General features: G+C 39.9%; 1 protein-coding gene across 1 annotated transcript in view; it reads right to left on the bottom strand.

Annotated features, from left to right (window-relative positions):
- LOC141798487 (kinase suppressor of Ras 1-like) overlaps positions 1 to 8,607 on the bottom strand; it is a 40,742-nt gene extending 32,135 nt beyond the window's left edge. The window contains exon 1 of the mRNA XM_074680473.1: positions 8,381 to 8,607. The gene's annotated coding sequence lies outside the window, so the exon portion shown is untranslated. The remainder of the gene's footprint in view (positions 1 to 8,380) is intronic.
- Positions 8,608 to 22,029: the final 13,422 nt, after the last annotated feature.

Raw genomic sequence — 22,029 nt, forward strand, 5'->3', positions numbered from 1 at the left:
TGCCATGTAATTTACATACTTGACTTCCTTATGCACACGCGATACATTTTTTTCTATTCCTGTAAAAAAAAAAAAAAAAAATTCTCTTTGAACCACCATCAAAAAGCTGTTTGAACACCATAAAGAATTGTGTTTTCACCACAGTGTTCCCAGAGCTGTTTTAGGAGCATTAACAAGTTGGATGTGTTTCAGAGTTGAACCCAGTCTCTTCTGATCAATGTCTGCATGCTGCCATCACCCGATCCACCAATCCTCTGTTTCTTCGTCTTTATCTAACAGAGACACCAAAGTGTTCCCAAATCAGTGAACATAATGACACACAGTTCTGGGTTCCTGCCAGTTGTAGCTAGAGGTGTCAAGGAAGTCATTATGATTTAGCAGACTTTTTACTTCTACTCCTCACATTTTCAGACAAATATCTGTACTTTCTACTCTGCACGTTTTTAAAATAGCCTTGCTACTCCTGTTTCATTCCAGCTTGTCATCGTTCAAAAAGACACACCGATAAAAGTAAAAACCTTTCCCAAAATCATTGTAATCATGTCATCTGTAAAGAGTGACTTTGATCTCGGATGGATGACACGAATCACGCCACACCTCTTTGAGGACATAACAGACGTATGTAGCATAGTATGAAGATGTCAGTGGCAGAGACTCAGGAGGAGAGATGAACTATAGGCCCCTGTGGCACAGCCTAAGCTTTTGATCTTAATAGCATTTGACCCCCCTTTAAGTTACTTTCACTTTTATACTTTAAGTTTTGAAACCAGTACTTTTACACTTTTACTTAAGTAAAAAACTTGAGTTGAGACTTCAACTTCTACAAAAGTCTTTATAAACCCTAGTATCTATACTCCTACTTGAGTAATGAATGTGAATACTTTCGACAGCTCTGGTTGATGGGCTGTATGTGGGGTGTGCTCCTGCTTTCTGGTCCACCTTCTGGTCCATGTGGGATTTAGAAAACTCTTTATTAAGCACACTTCAGAACTCATCTACACCATAATTACAGCCCTGCAACGCATCAGCCCAGTATGAGTTTGTGTAATGAGCAGTGTCACATTGAAAGACAGAAAGACACATCAGACAAATATCAGAGCTTCAGAGAACCTGAGGTTCAGGCGTTAGAGTCTATGATTAACAGAGAAAGAGGAACAGAAGAATTAATCTGTGTTAATTTATAATCCTCTCTGTGATGTCATCACATATTTTAAGCACCTGTTAGTGACTCTATTACTTAATAATCCCTTACACATGCAGACAGACTGGGTGTAAACCAGTCAGACTGCTTCTGATAACACACGCTATTTAAAGACTACACACACACACACACACACACACACACACACACACACACCCGCACACACACACACACACACACCCGCACACACACACACACACACACACACCCGCACACACACCCGCACACACACACACACACACACACACACACACACACACACACACACACACACACACACACACACACACACACACAGTGTTAATAATAAAGTGACATTGTTAACCGGTCTGGTTTGTAATGAATGATACTTCAGCTCTGATGTTGGTTAATGTTTGAAAGTCTGAGAGGAGCTGAAGGTGAAATATCTTTAATAAACAGAGGCTGGTCTTTGTGCTGCTGATTCTGAGCCAATTCAACATTTATTGCTCACTCACAAATTTTAGTTTAGCAGAAATACTTCCAATGAAATACAAAAAGCTCTTTTACAAAGGAGTCCTGGCCAAGACAGCTGCACAAAAACTTTCATACAGAGGGCAAAACAGAATGATAAGCAACAAGTGAACAGTACATAAGTTTATAAATCAGCAGCGTTCTGCAGTAAAACAAATGCACAGGCTCATCAGATGACCCTTGATCCTAGTTTTGAAATAATCTAGACTAACAAAAGTATTGAGTTTGAGATGGCCTTGTAGCTCAGACAAGGATGAAGGAGCAAAAATCACTGAAAGCACTTTTAGCAAAGACAGAGCGAGTCCAAGGAACCACAAACAGAATCTGTCCATGAGTGAAGGTTTCAGCCAGTGGAGACTTTAGGAGTCAGTGAGGAGCATAAGGGAGACGGCAGATCGTCAAGTATTGTGTGTTGCATACAGAAAACAGACCTGCTCTATCAGACAAGACTCAGCTGTGTGAACAAAATCCCAAACCTGGAACAAGACGCAATGCAGCATGGGAAACTGAGTCCAGCATTTTCAGAGAGGCTGATGTAGCATGTATATAGCAAATATAACCATAATCAAGTACAGATAAATAGGGTTCCTTGGTTAAGTTTTTCTTGAGCAACAAAATGAAAACCAGTCTTTGTTTCTGTAAAAGGAACCCAGCTTCACCCTCAGGTTTTTGTTTCTTTAGTATGGAAATATTCAATCCCCTCATTTGCTGGGGTAAAAATCTTACATTTATCTTCCACTGCCCTCTGAGACCAAGAGAAATACATGGCTTTAGTTTTGTCAGTTTACAAAGATTTCTATGGACCTCATTGAAAGCAGCTTGCAGATGTTTAACTGCACTCGATAGAGAGGATGCTGAGACATAATGGATGGTGTCATCTGCATAAAAATTGAACTTTGCCTCTTTCACACTTTTCGATAAGTTATTAAGTAAAGAGTCACTGAACAGCTTGAATATGTTCCAACACATCATCCTTATCAATATAAAACATTGTAACTACATCAAAACAAAAGTTGCAGAAAACTTGATGATCTTGATCATCTCAGTACATGACTTACAAACAAGCTCATTCTGCTAGTTTATATTATACAGTTTGAGGTCAGCTCTTATATTGTTAAAATCTTGGAGAGCTTTATGTTAGAGAGGAGGTAACACACGCTCCATCGCTCTCTAATCAAACACAGATTTTCCCTCTCAGAAGCTGCAGCTCGACCTCAGCCTGGATCTGTTTGTTATTTATCCAGCAGATAGGATGCTAACACTCCACATTTACAGAGCGTGATGATCAGCTGATTACAGATGAATGATCTGTCTCAGTGATGATTCACTAACAGAGCTGATATCTGAGAGCAAGTCCAGACGAAACACACGACTGAGACTGAACAATCGCTAATTAATCTCTCCCGACATCTGCAAAAACCATACACACAACATTTTTAGACCTCAATGAGCACTGAAGTCAAATACAAAGCTCTAATCAACAGGAAGATGCATTACCAAGACTTTAGGAGAACAAGTGTAGCTCCTTTAGCTCCTGTAGAGCCTTGTTGATGGAAACTAATCTGATCAGATTAAAGTTTACAGATCAAATCTTTTTGAACAAAAAGACAGATGTTATCGTGGATACAACTTTGTTTTTTTATCCTGATCAAACCTAAAACTTGTAAGATTGGTATAAATAATTAATAAACTAACACAACTTGATTTCACTGTCACTAAAAACTGAGACACATTTTTCTATTTCTCCTGAAGAAGAACTTAAAAAACAAAACATTCATTATAACATTTAACCCAGTAAGAACCCTTCAGATCTCAGCAAGTCTCATGTGTTGTTTAAAACATCTCACTAAACTCAAGACCGGTCACACTAAACTGACAGGCTGAGAAATAATATGAAGATATCAACTAACAAACTGACTTTGTGGGCACAGTGTGAATAAGAAATGAGCTTGTATTTGTCTCAGACTTCACTTCTGCTGCTGTAAAACATCAACATTATAACATGAAACTGTATCAGGACCTGCCTTTAGCAGACAGCCCCTAGTGGACAATGAAGGAACTGCAGGTTTTGTAGACCTATTTTTTCCTTTAGCCAGTTGTTGTTAATTCCAGAACAGCTGAAGCTGCTGCAGGTGTTTGTGCAACGATGGTACACAGACATTCATCACTGGTCCCAGGTTTTTGAGGATTGTTATTCATAATTAAAATGAAAAAAGAAAAAGAATCTGTGGCTACATACGTACAGATCACACCTCTACCTATGTGATAAAGCACAAGAGAAACATGCAAACAGATTTTATGAGCACAAAAATTTCCAAACAAGAATCAATCCCTCTGCGCATCTAATGAGCGAAACCAAATGTCAATAATATTAAAATACCAAAAACACCATAATCAAATACACTTCCCGGACAAAAAAAAAAGGACACACACTCTAATATTTTGTTGAATCGCCTTTAGCTTTGATTACAGCACACATTGGCTGTGGCATTGTTTCTTCAAGTTCCTGCAATGTCAGAAGATTTATTTCCATCCAGTGTTGCATTAATTTTTCACCAAGATCTTAATTGATGACGGAAGAGTCTGACCTCTATACAAAGCCTTCTCCAGCACATCCCAAAGATTCTCAGTGGGGTTAAGGTCTGGACTCTGTGGAGGCCAATCCATGTGTGAAAATGATGTCTCATGCTCCCTGAACCACTCTTTAACAGTTTGACCCTGATGAATCCTGACATTGTCATTTTGGAATATGGCCGTGCCATCAGGGAAGAAAAAACCTGTTGATGGATTAACCTGGTCACTCTGTATCTTCACGTAGTCAGCTGACCTCATTCTTTGAGCGCAGACTGTTGCTGAACCTAGACCTGACCAACTGCAGCAACTGCTCCCACAGGCTTGGACAGTAGGCACTAGGCATGATGGGTGATCACTTCATCTGCCTCTCTTCTTACCCTGATGGCTCATCACTCTGGGACAGGGTCAATCTGGACTCATCAGACCACATGACCTTCTTCCATTGCTAAAGAGTCCAATCTTAGAATATTAGCATGTGTGACCTTTTTTTTTGAGTGGCGATGTTATTTTTATGGCCGGGCAGTGTAAAAGGCTCCTGTAGTCATTATTTCCAAACAGCTCTGACCCTGACAGCCACGCAGTGTTAAGTTTGTAAAGACGTGATGAGAAATGAAACTCCAGCAGCCAGAGGAAACCCCCGAGCGGTGGTCCAGATCTGCAGCGTGACGTTTAACTGTCAAAACACAGACAGCTCAGACCGTTTCTGACTGTTTCTGAGCGTGAGATGAACATGATATTTATACTCTGCGCTGAAAATTCAAGAGTTTCTATTCTCAAGAGGCAACTTTTAAAAAACTTCACTCAACTTTAGAGCACAGAAACACAGAAACAGGTCAGAGAGTGGATCAGATCTTCAGGTTCATGAATCTGCTGCAGAAACCAAACCATGCTGCACTTTTATAACAAAAGATACAGATGTGTTTTAGGAATTAAGACAATCTAAATTAACACAATAACTTTTATAAGTTACAGCAAACTGCCAGCATCCTCCTGTACATGTTCTGTTATTGAGAAAGAAGCTTCAGACTGGCTGAGGGAACAAAACATCCATCTGTCAGCAACAGGTTTCTCTCTGTTTCCAGAAAGCATCTGTTTGTGAGAAGCACTGGAGAGGAAAAACTTTTCAGCAAAGTCTGGACAAACACTGCTCTCCCCTTTCAATTAAAAACATCAAAACTTCAGAGGAGTCCTCAAACTTTCCCTCTGGAGTAACTTTTTCAATGTTTGCACTAGACTGAAGCCTTCATGCTGAATCTACATTAAATAAAACATCTTAAAACACATGCATTAGCTCTCACAGCTTCAGTATGACTCTGTGCACTCTGACAGTAAAAATCAGGGGGTTTACCAAATAAGCCTCGGTGACGAGCGCGAGCAGAAGGTGCAGAAAAAAGGTCAGAAAGTGGAGGATAAAGACGAGGCACAGGAAAATGATGAGAGAGAAAACGAGAGCAGGCAGTTGGGAAACCACACGGGGTTTTCCTGACCACCAGCGACACTTTGCATTCTCTAACAGACACACGCTGCACAGGTGTGAACGCAGAAAACTAACCTTAATTAAACCAACCTTAAGAGCTACAAGAGACTGAAGTTTCATTTCAGATGTTCAATGAATCTCTGCAGAAAGATGTGACCTCTGCAGAGCAGGAGAGCAGAGAGGGGCCTTGAGTGAAATGTGCCACAGAAAATCAGAAGAGAGGAGCAGAGGAGCGGCTGCAGAGGACAGGACAGCAGCAGGTTAACGTCCTGCTGGTTTCCCATGGCTCTGGTGGAGTGGTTATAGATCAGTTAAACCAGACTGCAGATCACTTTATCTCCATTTATAGATCAACAGACTGATAAACCACGCCACACCACACACTCAGCATCCGTCACACAGGGAAAGGAAGAGACAGGCTGTCCTAAACTCTACAGAAAGTTTCACACGTGTGTGTGTGTGGAGCTGACGCATCTTTTATACTCTTTTAAAGTGCATTAAAGTTCTCCTTTTCATTTCATAAACCTGATGCATTGCATTACGTAAAAACATATTGTTTATCTTCTGGCAGCAGTGTGGGAAAGCGGTTTAGGATAACCGTTAGGTGGTCGACCTCTTTCCTGCACGTCTCACACCATAGCATGAAAATAAAACATAAAGAAAGAATCATGAATTCTAACAAAAAGCAGAGTTTTGGGAGCACCGATGGATGGATCTCAGAGACACACCAAACTGATCTGTTGTTGTTTTCTGTTAGTTTGAATCTCCTCTGTGTTACTGTGCCTCAGGTGTGTGTTTGATGCAGGTGGACATGTGAGAGGGACAGAGAGTTAAAAAGGTGAAGAAAAGGACGATGAAGAGGAGGAGAAGTGTTGTTTCATCACTCTCACTCCTCCAGCTGACATGATCACAGGAACATAGGTGCCCTGCCCCCCCCCCCCCCCCCCCCCCCCCCCCCCCCCGGCCCTCATGTCTTCTCAGTTTCTTGCCAAACCGGACATGCTCAGAAAGCGTGGGAGGGAACCGCAGCTAAATTTAGCCTCTTGTGTTCACACAATGACAAAGAGGTGCTCAGCAGTGAAGACAACGCTCCACACTGGAGAGGTGCATTCTGGGTAAATTCAGAGGGAACATCAAACAGATCTGTGAGGCTGATTCTGGAGAATAACTGAACCAGACCTGCTGATCTTTACTGTGACTGACAATGTTCAGTTTAACATTCATTCAAACCACAAAGTAGGTTGAAAGAATCATCACGTGTGTCTGTCTGACCGAGTGCCACGCTTTGGTAAAACCGTTAAAAAGTGTGTGCTCTCCCATTTCATAAACATGGATTTAAAGTAACAGTTATGGATGTTCTGACTAAACCTGTGCAGAGAGCTCTGCGAGAGCTAGCATCACAAGGATTTCCTAATCAGATCATGACATGATGGAGGGACAGACCTCAATCACCACGGTCTGCTCATAGCTCAAAGACCTCCAGATAGCTGGCCAATCCGAAGGAAGGGGGTTTGTTGAGCGAGAAGCTTAAAGAGACAGCAGCTAAAACAAAGTGTTTCAGACAGACGCTGAGGTAAGTGTCTTCTAAACAGCAGAGAGAGAAATAAAGGGATTTAAAAATAGCTGTAAATTGTGTAAAGATGGGGGGCACCAGAAGGCAAGAAAGGACAAAGCCCTTCTTTAAGATGAAAACATAAACCCCTTCTTTCTCACAGCACTTGAATTAATCAGATTCCTCCTCACTGAGTCAAATGAAGCGTTCAATAAGACCTCGAGGCCCCTTACTGAAAACGATTGGTCACGCCGCCTTTTCTTTTCTTTTTGTTATATCTGTCGGTCACTTTTTACTCTCACACACGTTGTGGGAGGTATTTGGTGGGATGGGCTGCAGTTGTAAAAATGACCACCACCGTTTGTCTTTCCTCCGTTTTGTCCCACAAATATTTGCACAGAATTAGTCAAAGAAATGTGGAAGACTGAATAACACCACCAGAAACTTCAGATCTTAAAGTTCCGTGAGCAAAGACAGGACAGAGTCAGACCCTGAAACTGTAGCAGCTAAATATGATACAGCACACAATATCTACACGGTTTATTGAGAATTTTTGACATGAAAAAAGGCTAAACACATTTAAAAGCTCACTAAGGGGAGGCTATTTATGATTTAATGTTTAACGGGTGTTTTACTGATGGGAAATCAAAAATATCATGAAGTGTCATACCGCTTGAGTTTAGATTTCTTAGAAAAGCAGCTGAATCGTATCAATAATTTCAAAATAAGACCAAAGAAGGGTCTAAATCATTAATATTACTATTAATATCATATTTTATCCTCAGGTTTTCTAAACAGATTAACTTATCAAAGCTGTTTCTGTATTTCACTATACTTCAACCTCTTTGAGCCTCATTTCTTTGGAAAGCAGTAAAATTATTTTCTTCTGTCTAACATGAATCATTGGCTCTGTTTTCATTTAGTCCAAGTAGACTCCTGGACTCTGAGAGTTCTCTGTGAAAACAGAGCTATTTTTTCTGTTTGCTGTGGTTGGTGTTTTATTACTTCTCTGACTGTTAACACACACACACACACACAGACACACACACACTCACACACACACACACACCTGCTGGGCTCTTACCTCTAGGTTTCAGATCTCCTGCCGGGTCAGGTCGGGGTCTGCAGGTCATCTGGTCTTTAGAAGTCCACCGGGTCTCGTCTGGTGCGATGCATGTCCCCCTCAGCTGGTCTTGGTTCTGGTCTGGAGTGGACCGGTCCGTCTCCAGGGACCAGTCCTCCTCATCAGAGCTGAAGAAGACGAGTCACTTCCTCCAAACGGGTCTGCTGGTTTCTGCAGAGTTTCCGTGTTTTAGGTCTCCGAGGACCTGAAGAGTCTCCTTCATAAAGCTGGAGGTAATCTGAGGAGGACCACAGGTGAGAAGAGCCACTTCCTGTCACACGAAGGCTTCAAAATAAAAAGACAACTGAGTTTGATGGAACGAATTTACAACGAACTTTACTTAGATAAATAAATAAATAAATAAATAAATAAATAAATAAATAAATAAATAAATAAATAAATAAATAAAATACATTTTATTTCAAACATATAAATACAAAAGACAATATAACACAAACCACCAGGGTTGGGCAAGTATAATCAGTAATACCACAAAATAATATGTAAAAACTAGGACAGATCACTGTGGCACTGACTGATGTTGTTTTGTCCAGACTAATCCAAACACATGTCACAAAAGTTAGGCTAGAGCATTATCAAAACAGGTTAAGAAAGGTTCCCATGCCTCATTAATTTCTTCTTTGAGCTACTGATAGAAAAAAAAGGAGAAAGAAGTTTAAGATAATTTCAGACTCTAATAAATTTTAACAATTTTGATAACAACAATGACACATTTGCTCATTACTCCTCCAGAAAAAAAAGAATTAAAATAGGAGTCAATGTGTGTTTCGAAAATGATATTTGAACATTTTAAAATCATGATACACTCATCACCTCAAGTATTTTATGTGTCCAAAAAAAAGGTTTTCCAAAAACATAAAGATTTGGTGTTACTGACAACCACTCATATATCTCTGTCTGGAAAAAGGTGAGTGTACCACCATTTTCAAAAAGCGATAATCATCACTCACAAAGTTTTTTTTATTTATTTATTCTGAACGTTTCAAATGCAGTTGAGTAAAAATTGTAATATAAGAAAGCCTTCTTATAACCTTCTAAAAAGCATTGAATGTCTATGAAGCATCATTTATCAATACTAACTGGTGAGTGAACTTTAGAGAAGTGTTTTTTCTCTTCACACAAGTCTGTATAACTCTTATACTGTTTAGTTTTGTATCAAAAGTAAAGAGAAAATAAACCTCATCCGATTTAATCATTCTACCCTTTAATAGTTTAGGCCGCTTTTAAACTTTTATTTTAAAACAAATGTGTTTGAACTTCCTGTATGGATCAGTTAACACATGTAACTTCAAGAAGCTCTGAGTAAAACACACAAACGCACCTGCTGCATCCTGTCAGCAGGTATCCTCTTACACACACTCACACACACACTTACACATATACACTAACACTGTTTAAATGATGTTACACACTCGGTGTACACTAGAGATTAAGAAACGGCGTGCTCTTCTCTTTCTTCCTCCTCTTCCTCCTCTTTCAGACTGTAGAGGTTATTCAATGACGTTGAGACAAAATGAGTTGTCAAGCTTTTTATCAGGAGCTGTGTGTAATTTCTGTGAGTCTGGAAATGTTTTACGAACTGAATTAACGTTTAAAGTCTCAAAAGGTGTCTGCCGTTGCGCACTTTAAACAGTCTGTGTAATGAATGTGAGCACACTGCCCCCTGCTGGCAGAGCTGCGTCAACGCAGTGATAGTTTATACAAACATACAGTTAAGTAGTTACAGCTCAGAATGAAAACAATTTATGACTTATAGATATTCCAGAAATTTTAAATTGTGATTTTTTTTTTATTATTTAACTTGCTGTTAGATTTGTTCTTTACTGCCCTATTTTTCCATTCCATTTTCTATTGAATTTTTGGTAGTGGTCTCTGTCATCTGTTTACTCTCCTTTGGTTTATAAAGGCAGCAGGTCAGAGTGTTTGTATCAGGTCAGAATCCCCCAGAGTTGTTTTCTTCAGGTTTGTAAATCATTGATTTTAACCTGAGAGCCAAGTTTTTAATACAGCTGTGGATCAGATTATCTCTGCAGCTGCTGCTGAGCCTGTGAACAAACATCTGGGACGTGTGTTAAAATGATCTGATCTATATGTGCAGAGTATACACTGTATTCCTATCATAATCACAGGTGTCCAAATATAATCTGAGCAGATAAAAGATGACTGTCTTCTCAGTGTGTGTGTGTGTGTGTGTGTGTGTGTGTGTGTGTGTGTGTGTGTGTGTGTGTGTGTGTGTGTGTGTGTGTGTGTGTGTGTGTGTGTGTGTGTGTGTTATCATATTTCATCAGTGTGTCTGCAGCATGTTTCCTGTTGTGGAAACTCCTCCATCATCCTTGTTTTGATCTCTAAAGTGGGTCATTCATTTTTCTCCCCTATTCCTCCCCTGACCCTCCTCCTCCTACGTGCCAGCTCACTGCACACACAGAATACACACACATACACAGGCTGCAGACACAGGCTGCACACACATGTCCCACTCTCTCTGACTGCCATCCCCCGAGACCATTGACTATTTCTGTTTGACCTCCACCAGGACAGGCTGCATATGCAGCACTGAGGGCTTTTCAGTGAACTCTGCAGCCTCTTGGGGGCGCCAGTGCAGTTTAACTTCTGATTTAGTTCAAAATAAACAAACTTTAATAATCCCTCACATTTTGTGTATGTAGACCAAAAGGATACTGGAGTGTCCTTTTTATTTACAGTCATGTTTCTAACCTGTTAAAAGGTAATCTTGCACATTTGGAGATGTTCCTCTGTTGTTTTCAGTCAAAGATCTTTCAGGAAATCTTCACATTCTGTTTTTTGGGGTCTAGATTTTTTTAAACAGGTTGTATTTACATATTTTCATAGTGTTTCTGTGGTTTGGAGGATATTCCTGTATCCTTCTACATTCTACATCCTTGTATTTCTGCAGCTCTCTGTGTTCGTGCTTTGTTAAAGGTTTCAGTTTCAGAGATCAAGAGCCTAAGGGGGAGGAGAACAAACTGTACATCAGCTCAGGGCCCCAAAACAAACGATCATGTCCTTCCTGAACTTTTCTTTGCACGACACTGCAGACAGGTGACCATTTTCTTGTTTAATAAGAAGCAAACATGTTTCAAAGTGAATATTTACCATCAGAACGCTAAAGAAAAGGGGCAAGGAGGTGAGGAGAGGCTACTAACATTCTTCAGATTCCAAGACCTTGATAAGTCCTAAACCTGGACCTGCAGGGTTATGATGAGGTTTGATCAGTAGGTGGCGTGTTCAGGCCATTAAATAAAGTTTATAGGCTTTTATATGATGGGAAATTTCAACAATAACATTTGGTTCAGTTTACAGCTCAAAATACACGCTCTGTGCAGGTTATGTCCCACTTTCTCATTATTAACTATCAAATAAAACAAACATGGAGGTGAGATCAAAAGTTATGCAGCTTTTTAGATTCAGCACTGAGCGTTATTGTTTCCTTTTTGAACCCTGAAGCTTCATTTAATCCAATTAAACACAGCCTCAGATGTATAATTCACTGAGAAGAAGCTCAGAAAAACTCAAACTGTCTGTAACTGATAGTTTGCTTTGATATTTACTCCATGAAAGAGCTACTGCAAACTGTGTTTCACAGCCCTTTGGTAAAAAGTTGAACAGAATACAGAAAAGTTATGGAATTATGATAAACACCCCAAAAATGAATATGCCTCATTTGTTGAAAAAAAAAATCAGGAAGAAATTCAAATTAAAAGAGGTATAAAGAGGAAAACCGATTAAAACAAAAAACAGTGATGACCTGAAAACCTTTTTTTATTAAAATGCGTGCATATGCCTAGCTAACTCCTGAAGCAGATGAAGTCTTAACAGTTATTAAACTTTAAGATAAACAAACACAGACTTTTGTACAAAGGGGAACTTCAGTTTTTGGTGCTTCTGCATTAAACTGACTTCTTTAAAACTTTTGTTTTCCATCTGGATGTCACGTGTTTCTGCTGCTGATGTGGATTTATCTTGTGTTTCTTTGTGTTGGGGCTTATCCTCATTCATGGAGATCATGTCAGGTATGTTTTAACTCCTGTAAATGTGCCAAAATGGTTTATTAAACAAAAATGATTCAAAACATATATCTATAAGTAACAGGGCCACAGAGAAAAAAATCCAAGAAGCGAGAGGTTACATGATGTGAGATGACCTCACAAAATGACAAAGGAGGGAGGAAACAAAAGACTGAATACACAGGAGGTAAATTAATTCAGGTGTGGCAGAAACACACATAGACTAATGAGAGTAACCAAAGGGAAAGGAAACCCAAGACCATAAGGTAAAGATAACTAGGAAATACAAAATAGAACAGGAAACACAAGACAAGGGTCATGATTAATAAATATCGGTCATGACATGATGAAAAAATCAAATCCACCAAGTTAAGGAAATGAAAGATTGATTCCAAAAACAAAGAGTTAACATGACACTTGATTGTGTGTTTAATCTTTAATGATGTGTGAAAACTTTTTTTTCCAGTTCAGCACCTTTCCTCTTGTCTCTATTTTTTTCTCTTTGATAAAACTGGACAGAGTTGAGGTCTGAGGAGTAGTGCAGGAGTTTTGCAGAGTTTTGCAGGGCCTTCAGTATTTTTCCACTCTATTGAAGGCAAACCCTGAACGTGGAACAATCTACAGAAAATGAAAACTATCTGTGTGTCACCATCATGTGACTGAGGAGCCTCAGAGAGATAAAGAGCAGAGGATGTGAGTCACCGCTGAGTTATGGAGGAGAAAGAGGAGGGCAGGGCCGCCTGCAGGCTGGAGCTCAGCACAGGGCTTCACTTCTTCATTAGTCTGTTCAATTCATGATCACTTCTTTTAGATATCACAATATAATCCAGATGAGGCGTCTGTGTGCACGCAGAACGAGTTTATATCAGAAGAGAGCTGATAAACTGGAGGACTTTGATACGTGCCACGCTGCACACACTCAGAAAAGGATCCAAAAACTTTAGTTCCTCCCTTCAAACTTCTGCAGACTCGCCAGGTCCCGTGATTCAAAGAGGGATCAAAATCCGTGCATGCATGAACCAAAACCACACACCCCATTGCACCATGGGAGCTCAGCCATATGATGATTCGCGCTGTTTTTAAGGATCTCAGTCCTGCCAAAAAGCTGACCTACATAGGAGTGTCCTGGAGTGAACCACTGGCAAACAGAGGCAATAAAACTGTGTGTGTGTGTGTGTGTGTGTGTGTGTGTGTGTGTGTGTGTGTGTGTGTGTGTGTGTGTGTGTGTGTGTGTGTGTGTGTGTGTGTGTGTGTGTGTGTGTGTGTGTGTGTGTGTGTGTGGTTTGAGGGTGGAGCCTCACATGTGGCAACTCTTTTCACAATAACATCTCTCTCATCAATCATTTGCTGCTCGGCTGACCGAAGGAGATTTCTCTGGGAACGTGTTATATAAAAACATTCAAAACATTCAAAACATTAACACCATAAATATTCCTCACAGATCTTCACAGACTGATGTGGTAAAAGCTCATACAAACTCACTGACTGTGTCCTGCACATGCATCTGTCAGGCCGGTTTTTTTAGGCTGAGTTACGATCTAATCTGGAAATAAAATCATCTCTAATGGCAGTTTGGTTATGAAAAGAGTTGCCACATGTTTGAGGCTCCACCCTCAAACCACACACACACACACACACACACACACACACACACACACACACACACACACACACACACACACACACACACACACACACACACACACACACACACACACACACAAAACTGAAGATTTGAAAATGTGCCACTTTGTAATTTGGACGGTTGTTGGATACCTTCTGGGTAAACTAAGGTGCAGCAGGGCGAAATCTGCACGTGCTTCAGGTCACCTGAGCTTCCGTTTTGATCTCAGGACTTTATAAGCGTGCTGCAGTAAAAGGTTGAGGAAGATTCCAGAAAGAAAAACCAAACAGCTTTAATTCATTGCTGGCTTAGGTTATATTACTTTAATGGCTCTTGAGTGGAAATTTACCCCATTTGTGTTTACTGACAGCACAAACAACACATGACCCATAAACTGTCTGACAGCAGGAAACACAACCATAAATACTCACATCAACACAGAAAGAGATCCTAAAATGAACACGTGATTCATGTTCATAAAACAGTTTGAGTTTATGGTGAAAACAGGAAGTAGACACACAAGAAGAGAGGGAAAAGAGGAACTAAACTGCCATGAGAGATGTTTATATTTCTAGAGTAGATCAAGACTCAACTTTGAACTGAAGTATTCACAAAAGACACTCTAAAGTGTTAAAGATCTCTGAACTACAGGCCACTTCCTAAAGTAGGTCAGCTTTCACAGAGCCTCGATTAAATCTGCAACTTCACAGTAGAAATACACACACTGACAGAATACACACTGCTGGGGTCATAACACATTTAATAGATAAATAACTACAAAAGAGGAACAGTTCAAATTGTGTTCACTTACTGTGAGTTAAGCAAATATAACTCCACCAACCAATCAGAGCAGAAAAGGGGCGGGACTTCTGGTTTAACTGTTGACATCAAAGTTGGAGATGCAGCACACCTCAACATAAACAGCTGTAACACCACCCTCCGTGTGTGTGTGTGTGTGTGTGTGTGTGTGTGTCTCAGATTAGGCTGACCTCCTCAGCTGCTACAAAGAGAAGCTCATTGGCTCACAGTGCAGACCAGAGGAGAGCGTAGCTGTGTTGTTATATTATTGTTGCCACAGTGTCAACAGGCTGAGGGACCAAATACTGTTCACCACATGTGTCTTTGGTCCAGCTCCACTCTGTTGCATGTTTACTTCATACGACAACTCACACTGGGCCCGTGTTCAGTCCGTCACATTGCAGGACACCAGACAATGAGATCGAGGAGTTCCCACGCTTCCCACCCTAGCGCTGATCCTCTCCTCATTCATGTTCGGCTGTAAAATCTCAAACCTGTTCACTCCTGGCCTTCAAACTGTCATGGTTTGGTTTTTCAATTGTGCTTGTGTTCTTCTGGGTTTTGGATTTTCTTGTATGTTTTGAGTTATTCTTTGTGTTTGTTGTGTTAATCTTAGTAACTATTGTTGTGTGTTCTGTGTTTCCTGTTTTTGTTGTCAGTTCTTGTTCCTTGTGGTTCTAGTTTTGTTCTTGTCATGTTTGGTTTCTTTTGTTATGGTCTTAGTGTTTCTGTGTTTTGGATTTTTCTAGTCTCTGTCTTTAGTTTCCCTGTGTTGGTTTAGTTTCCCCCCCCCCCCCCCTGGCCTGGTGTTTCCCTCCAGTTTGACCACTCCTCACGTGTTTCACCTGTGTCTCATTTCACACCTGGGTTTGATTGCTCCCATTTCTATATAGTCCCTGGCTGTTTTCCAAACTGCCTTCTACTCTAGCAGTGGCCACTATTTTGGCCGAAATCCAGTATGGAGTAGGCAGTATGCCAAAACTTGTGTGATCTGCAGTATGCCAAGAATCCCTGGATGTCCAACTGATCCAGGAAAATTTCTTAGTATGCAAACCAGTCTACCTGGCATACTGTTTCCCACAATGCACGGCGCTAGCGCTCTTTGTCTATGGGTGTGGCAGGTTTTGGTGAATAATTGGAATGAGTCAGTATTATAACTACAATACAACAACACTAATGTAAGATGGCCGTGAGATAGAAGTGAAATGATGAGAAAGAGACACCGGTAAATCTTGTTACTTCCGGTTATAAAAGAGGTGTTTACTTCTACAAATTTATTAAAGCCCATATAAACCAATAATTTACTTTTTTTTTAAGTGGTTATGGAAGAGGGTTTTTTTTTTATAAGCTTTAAAAATCAAAATCAGTTCCAGATTAATTTTCAGTAAACAACATAAATCAAATGTGATGATTCTCCTTTGATATGATAAACAAAATAACTAAAATGCCAAGATCTTCCCAAAGTTTGTGTTTACATTTATAATAAAGGCAAAATAAAATCCATCACCTGCAGCTCCATTTTCCGAAACTGAAAACCAGAGTAGTATCCTACAAAACAGACCCAACAGAACAGTCAGACTACATGCTACATGCAAAAGCAGTAGGCAGGATGCACTGCCTTCTGCATAGATTCACATGTATGTCAGTGGTTTGGAAAACAGCCTCTGTGTTCATTTTCTGCTGTCGCCTCACATGTCTCCCTTGTGTCTCAGGTTCCATCCTCTTGGTTTCTTGTGCAAGTTTGCTAGTGTTTTCGGTTTTGAGTTTAGTTAGAATAATTTATTATTTTCTGTGTTTTAATATTTCTGATTACCACAGAAGGTCTGTGAGAGACTTTAAGTTTTCTTGTTATTACCAGAATAAACGGTGTGCAAGAGCCAGAGGTGAATATTTAAACCTGATTCATCGCACAACTCAGAGAGAGGTCACACGTTGGAGGCTAACCCACTTTTTAATGATGTGTTTTTAATGTCTGTCCTACTGTGCTCAATCATACTTTGTGAATCATTCATTTTATAACACTCCTCTGATGAATATGACCTTAAAAACACAGCTAAAATAAAACCATTCTGTCTGACCGAGCATGCCTTGTCTTCTACGTAACGCCTTCCTTGGAGTGCGGTAAATTTCTACATTGAATCTGACCTTTACTTTGAAAGGTGATCTTCCTGAGCCTGAAATAAACACACAGACAGAAAAATCAATACACCAGTCTTCTCCCATCATCCTTCTGTGCTTGTTTTTTCCTGCAGAATGAGAGCGAGGTGACTCCCTCCTGAGCATCAATGAGATCTTTCTGTCTCTGTTTCTGTCGCAGGCTCTGTGACAGGTTCAGGTTCAGATCAGGAGGAAAACAAACCTGACCTGGAAATCTGAAACCACCAGTAAGACGACACCACGGACACATTATTGGTCTGATCTGTTCTTATTGGTGTGAACCCAGTAAACTTCTGTTAGGCTGGGGTCAGTGGGTTCTCACAGTCTGTCTGTCTGTCTGTGGAAGTCTCACCTGACAGGACCCGCACAGAGCTCAGGTCAGCATACAGTGGGGAAAATAAGTATTGAACGTGTCAACTTTTTTCTCATCACATTTGTATCTAAAGATGCATTTAAAAAAAAATTTCTCCCATACATTGGTATTAACTCAGATAATCCATTCATGAAAAGAAATTACAACGTTCAGGTCCATAAATAATGATTATGTGGAATTAAGTGCGATAACAAAGGAAAAAAGTATTGACCACGCTAACTGAGACTCATCTAATATTTAGTGGAGAAGCCTTTGTTTGCAATGAAAGCTACCAGAAGCTTCTTGTATGTTTTAACTAATTGCCCACACTGCTCAGGTGAGATTTTGGCCCATTCCTCTGCACAGATTGTCTTTAAATCTTGAATATTCTTTTGTGCCCTCTGGTGAACCCTTTCTTTTGTTCAAATGTTCAACTGGATTTAAGTCAGGTGATTGACAAGGCCATTCTAACAGATTGATTTTCTCTTTTTGAAACCATTTGAGAGTCAACTTTGCCATGTGCTTTGGATCGTTGTCCTGCTGGAAGGTCCAGCCACGTCTCATCTTCATCATCCTGGTGGATGGCAGCAGATTCATATCAAGAATTTCCCCATACATGGCTCCATTCATTGCTCCGTCAATTATATGAAGTTTGCCAACACCATGAGATAAGAAACAACCCCATGCCATGATGCCTCCACCTCCAAACTTCACTGTTGGTATAGTGTTTTTTGGGTGATGTGCAGTGCCATTTCTCCTCCAAACATGGTTTGTAGTATGACAGCCGAAAAGTTCAATTTTGGTCTCATCTGACCAGACAACATTCTCCCAGTATTCTACAGGCTTGTCAAGATGCTGTTTAGCAAACTTTAAATGAGCTTCAACATGCCTTTTCTTGAGGAATGGAGTCTTGTGGGCTGAGTGTCCATAGAGGCCATCAATTTTATAGGACCATCAATTTGCTCTAGCCCAGCTGATGTTGGTTTGCACTAATTGAAAGTTCAAGTGATAATTACTGACAGATTTCAGGTGGTATGGTGGATTTCCTTGCCAAAATATACAGCCTTTGTGTATATTTTGGCAAGGAAATGCACCATACCACCCAATGTGTGTTCAATACTTTTTTCCTGTGTTATCGTACTTAATTCCACAGAATCATTATTTAAGGACCTGAATGTTGTGATTTTTTTTTCATGTGAAGGTTATTGGAGTTAATACCAATGTCTGGTAGAAATTTAGTTTGAACTGCAGCCTTGGATATAAATGCAATGAGAAAAAAGTTGACGCGTTCAATACTTGTTTTCCCCTCTGTATACGCTGATGACATAATGTTATAAACTTGAGACTTATTAAAGAAAGTTTCAGACTGATTTCAGAGTCAGAAAGCTTCAACAGGATGAATCTGAAGATAAACAGCTCATAGGCTTTCAGTGTAAAGGCCCTGATCTTACTAAGTGTGATGACCATGCTTAATAACACGATTTAAAAAAAGAACTTCATGAACTACAGTGACTTCAAATGGCTTTAAATACAATGAGAAAGAGATTTCTCGGATTCCATTTACAGAAACAAATGCTTCTCCCTGCACTGATAGAAAGATATGTGTTAAATCTTTTCAAGGTGAGATAAAATCTTTCCTAGCCTGCATCAGGGTCCCCCTGGGTTCATATCTGCATTAACAACCTTCATTTAACTGACACACACACACACACACACACACACACACACACACAGACGGAGGAGGATGGGTTGTATAAGAAGTCTCTCTCTGCAGGCCCAAGACATACGTCTCTTTAGGAACACGCTGTTTGTCACGTGTTGGAGCACCTGGGAGGTTTTACATTTACACATTAAACATTTTCTGTTAGCTGTGTGTTTGTGTGTGTGTGTCCGTGCGTGCGTGCGTGTGTGTGTGTGTGTGTGTGTGTGTGTGTGTGTGTGTGTGTGTGTGTGTGTGTGTGTGTGTGTGTGTGTGTGTGTGTGTGTGAGACTTTTACAGTTTGAGCTCCAGCAGGCAGGGAGGGTCTGAGGAATGTGAGGGTTGAGAGATGTGGAGACAAAGAAGATTCCAGAGCTTTCCATTCCTCTCTGAGACTGAAGAGGAATCTGTGTGTGTGTGTGTGTGTGTGTGTGTGTGTGTGTGTGTGTGTGTGTGTGTGTGTGTGTGTGTGTGTGTGTGTGTGTGTGTGTGTGTGTGTGTGTGTGTGTGTGTGTGTGTGTGTGTGTGTGTGTGCACTGACACATCACACATTCCAGCACTTGTGCGTGAAGCTCTTAATGCTCCTGCAGTAACTTAGTTTTCCTCCCTCAGTCTTGTTTAAATTTTATAAACTTTCAAAACTATTTCTATCCGCCCAAAGAAGTGTCTGATCAAGTTTCAAAAAAAGTTACTTATTCCACATTTCCCATCTCCATAATTTTTTTTTTGACTTTTTAAACTTCCTTTGACTTATTGGTTGCACTATGAGGGTGGTATCAGAATCAGTCCATCTACTTCTTTGAATCAAAAATAAAAGCAACTGTTAACATTCGCAAATCACGCTTCACTCTTCACTCTGTATGAAGCTAAAACTATTTTTTCTTTTTCACTTTTTTTAAATTCAGACAAATGCTGGGGAAAAGTTTATAGTGAGTGTCGATCAAAGTTCCCTGACGGGAGCTGGACATACTGTCCTGATGTGTGAGCTCCTCTATGAGTCCTGAGACCTCTTTAATGTACACACCTGCAGGTTAAGAACAGCCCGGGTCAATGATAAACCCCTCAGTGTTTGTGTGCAGAGTGAGCTCAGGTCTTCATGTCCCAAACAGCTGATAACAGAGACAAGAAGAACGCCTGCTGACACACAGTCTGAGCCTTTCTCTCTGTCTGCACGATCATATCATAACATACACACACACACACACACTACTTTTACAGCTGCTATTCTTCGTTCAAAACAACTTTTTCCCAGGATACAAAGCAACAAGGTAATGTATTTATTAAAAGTTAAAGATGCTTTCACATCAGACTCAAAACTCCAGAAAAGATCTTAGATTTGTCGCTAAGTTGGCGACACTGGCAGCCGTCACTGTGCTGGTTGGTAGAAGTGCACTGGACATGTGCAGATGTAAGTAGACAAATAAGACAAGGACGCCATGACTGTAACTCACATACCCTTGATGCACTGATGTCAACTACATTGTTGTCTGCTCAACAATTGCTAGTTATTATTTTTACGTGAGGGATTAAAAGAGTACATTCTATTCTAATTTAATCTGTGTAGCTTAATAAAAAAGTTATATATATTTTTTTTTTATTCAACCTTTGTTTAACCATGTAGGAACACCCACTGAAATCTACATTTCTTTTGCAAATAAAAATTAAAATCTAAGGTCATAAACATAATAGAAGTAAAAAGTTCACAAACAAAATAACAGTTTAATAGCTTTATTATCTGGATAGGTAAAAGTATTTTATAATCTTGTTAAAATTTGACCGTGTTACATATTCAGTAATTGTTCTTTATCTTTTCTATATAAAACATCTCACTTTGCTCTGATAATTTTTTTCTTCATTTCAAAAATTAAATACATAATCACAAAGAGTGTATATAAACATACAGTCTCTCTTGTTTGCACATTAATTGTTAAAATGTGAAATGATATAACCCTGCACGTGCCCTCACACTGTGCAGTGTTCATTCTGTCATCAGTCTCACCTGAGCCCTCAAACTCAGCTCCTGTTATCTGCAGGGACTCTGGACCAGATTCACTCTCCCTTAGGTCAAATAACCCTCTGTCAACATCAAAATATCATAAACCTTATCGTTTATGATGAGTAACTGATAAAATAAAACTCACGTTAGGCAGTCGCTTTGGTTTGAGAGCAGAGAACAGACGCTGAGTTTATTATGTTAAAGTGCTGAGTCAGAATTTTAACATATTGTTTTTCTTCCACTAAAATTCCACTTTGTATTTTTTTTCCCTGATCTCCTTTAAATTTTGTCCAGTTTTTACAGTTCAACTTTTAAACTTTTTAGCTCATTCATGAAAAAGGTGCTTTTTATTTTTTTTTCTCTAACTCTTAAACTGTTTGACTTATTTAACTTTTTCTCAAAAGTTTCCCTACCCAGATGACTGTAGAGCTTTGACTTTTCCTCCTAAGACTCCTTAATATTTGAGAAGCTTAGACTTCAACATACTTTCATTTACAGACTTAGTCTTTGATTTAAAATATTCAATAATCTCTCCCTTACTTTTTTTGTGATCTAACTTTAAAATATCTTTCAAAACTTTTGAGATTGCACAGTGTAAGCCACACAAACATTTGTCGTGTTTCTATTGTGGGTCAGTGTTTCTCATGTGTCTATTTTGGGTCTGTGTTTGTCGTGTGTCTGTTGGGGGTCAGTTTTTATTGTGCGTCTTTTCAAGTCAGTTTTTGTTGCACGTCTGTTAGGGGTCAATGTTTGTAGTGTGTCTGTTTGAGGTCAGTGTTTGTCGTGTGTCTGTTGGGGGTCAGTGCTTGTCATGTTTCTGTGTGGTGTCAGTGTTTGTCATGTGTCTATTAGGGGTCAGTTTTTATCCCGTGTCAGTTGGGGGTTAGTGCATGTCAAGTGTCTGTTGGGGGTCAGTGCTTGCTGCGTGTGTCTGTTGG

Source organism: Halichoeres trimaculatus, unplaced genomic scaffold (genome assembly GCF_033239565.1).
Source record: "Halichoeres trimaculatus isolate MK-OKI-2021-1 unplaced genomic scaffold, fHalTri1.1 fHalTri1_scaffold_9, whole genome shotgun sequence".
In the NCBI taxonomy this organism is placed as follows: domain Eukaryota; kingdom Metazoa; phylum Chordata; class Actinopteri; order Labriformes; family Labridae; genus Halichoeres; species Halichoeres trimaculatus.